The sequence below is a fragment of the Vipera ursinii genome, assembly GCF_947247035.1.
Source record: "Vipera ursinii genome assembly, chromosome: 1".
NCBI lineage: Eukaryota > Metazoa > Chordata > Lepidosauria > Squamata > Viperidae > Vipera > Vipera ursinii.
The window spans coordinates 357,423,654-357,426,153 of record NC_139512.1 but is presented as its reverse complement, the minus strand read 5'-3'; the positions used below and the strand labels follow the sequence as shown (position 1 = coordinate 357,426,153).

Genomic DNA, 2,500 nt, shown 5'->3' with positions numbered 1-2,500 from the left:
TGCCTCCAGAGGTGGTGAATGCTCCAACACTGGAAGTTTTTAAGAAGAGACTGGACAGGTACTTGTCTGAAATGGTATAGGCTTTCCTGCCTGAGCAGGGGGTTGGACTAGATGACCTCCAAGGTCCCTTTCATCTTCTTCTTCTTCTTCTTCTTCTTCTTCTTCTTCTTCTTCTTCTTCTTCTTCTTCTTCTTCTTCTTCTTCTTATTATTATTATTATTATTATTATTATTATTATTATTATTATTATTATTATCAGAATAACAGAGTTGGAAGGGACCTTGGAGGTCCTCTAGTCCAACCCCCCTGCTCAGGCAGGAAACCCTATACCAGGGGTAGGCAACCTTGGCTCTTTTATGACTCCTGGACTTTAACTCCCAGAATTCCTGAGCCAGCATGGCTCAGCATGGAAACCTCTCCCTTTCCCCTCAGCATGGCTGGCTCAGGAATTCTGGGAGTTGAAGTCCAGGAGTCATAAGAGAGCCGAGGTTGCCTACCCCTGCCTTATACCATCCCAGTCCAATGGTTGTCCAATCCCTTCTTAAAAATCTCCAGGGACGGAGCACCCACATCTTTCTGGTGGCCAGCTGTTCCACTGGTTAATTGTCCTCACTGCCAGGAAGTTTCTCCTGAATTCCAGGTTGCTTCTCTCCTGGGTTGGTTTCCATCCGTTCCTTTTCATCCTGCCTTCTGGTGCTTTGGAGAATAGCTTGACTCCCTCTTCTTTGGGGCAGCCCCTGAGATACTGGAACGCTGCTATCCTGTCCCCCCTCGTCCTTCTCTTCATTAAACTGGACATTCCCAATTCCAGCAACCGTTCTTTGTATGTTTTAGTCTCCAAACTTACTCAGCGCTGGCCTGGAGGCTTCCCTATCATCCAGTCTCTTGATTTTTGAACATCAACACAAGGCTTTTATTTATTTTTAGGGGAGATGCCGGGAATTGAACCCAGGCCTTTTGCAAAGGGAGGGATTATCTTGTGAATTATGTCCTCGGCCACAGCTTGGATATCTGCAGGCAGAACCTCAAACTCCTATTCATCAAACAAAATATATATTATATGTATTTTTCCCCCCTGCACCGATGACCTTAATGCTAGCTGGTGTGCTTGGCTTCTGTGTTTGTGTCTGTGTTTGTGTCTGTGTGTGTGTGTGTGTGTGTGTGTGTGTGTGTAAGGGAGAGACAGAACGGATAACAACGTCAATCACACCTTTTTTTTCCTTTTTCTTTTTTTGCACCACTGACACTATTTTCCTGACACCACGAAGAAGACGAAGACGGAGAAACAGAGGAAGGAAGCTGTTATTTTGCCGCTCCGTGCCAAGATTTTGCCGGGCAGAATCTGAAAAGCGTGTGTCTGTGATGTTTGTGGTGTTCAGAAGATAACCGCTTTGGGCATATTTCAAATATTTTCTCGATGGGAAAGGGCTGTCTGGGGCCGACGGGCCGGCTGACCTCTGGACTGAATTTCCTGTTGCAAAGCTGGGAATGGCGAGGTCTGGAAAGAGAGAAATCCCCAGGAAAAACTGGCCTGCAGAAGATTAGCTGAGTGGGGGGCTGGGGGGTGGGGTGGGTTTCTTCCTCTGATTTGCAGATAACAGTTTCTTCCCAGGGAAATATTTGGCCTACCTTTTTTTTCCTTCCCTGCTCCCTCAGCCTGGAAAGATAATCTGTTTTTTAAATAATCTGATCAGCGGGCTGGAGGCTAAAACATATCAGGAACGGTTGCTGGAATTGGGTCTGTCTCGTTTAATGAAGAGGAGGAGGAGGGGGGACAGGATAGCAGCCTTCCAGTATCTCAGGGGCTGCCCCCAAAAAGAGGGAGTCAAGCTGTCCTCCAAAGCGCCTGAAAGCAGGAGAAGAAGCAACGGATGGAAAATCATCAAGGAGAGAAGCAACCTGGAACTAAGGAGAAATTTCCTGACAGTGAGAACAATTAACCAGTGGAACTCCTGGACTCCAGAAGTGGTGAATGCTCCAACCCTGGAAGTTTTTAAGAAGAGACTGGACAGCCGTTTGCCTGAAATGGTGTAGGGTTTCCTGCCTGAGCAGGGGGTTGGACTAGATGACCTCCAAGGTCCCTTCCAACTTTGTTGTTGTCATTGTTGTTATTAATCACACTCAGCCAGATGTTCAGATTGGATTTGGCATTTTTGTCTACCTATCGAGTTCTGACTGCTCTTTAGAAGGCCAGATCCTGAAGCGGAAACTCAAATCCTTTGGCCACCTAACGAGAAGGAAGGACTCACTGGAGAAGAGCCTCATGCTGGGAAAGGTGGAGGGCAAGAGAAGAAGGGGACGACAGAGAAGGAGGTGGCTGGATGGAGTCACTGAAGCAGGAGGCCTGAGCTTAGATGGACTCCAGAAGATGGTGGAGGACAGGAAGGCCTGGAGGAACGTTGTCCATGGGGTCGCGATGGGTCGGACACGACTTCGCAGCTAACAACAACAACATCGAGTTCTTACTACTACTACTACTACTACTAATTATTATTATTAT

General features: G+C 47.2%; 1 protein-coding gene and 1 long non-coding RNA gene across 3 annotated transcripts in view; both read right to left on the bottom strand.

Annotated features, from left to right (window-relative positions):
- SSH2 (slingshot protein phosphatase 2) overlaps positions 1-2,500 on the bottom strand; it is a 471,054-nt gene that overhangs the window by 94,715 nt on the left and 373,839 nt on the right. The gene's annotated exons all lie outside the window — the stretch shown is intronic.
- The window catches only part of LOC310632899, a 339,863-nt gene that overhangs the window by 193,999 nt on the left and 143,364 nt on the right, over positions 1-2,500 (bottom strand). The window lies entirely within an intron of this gene.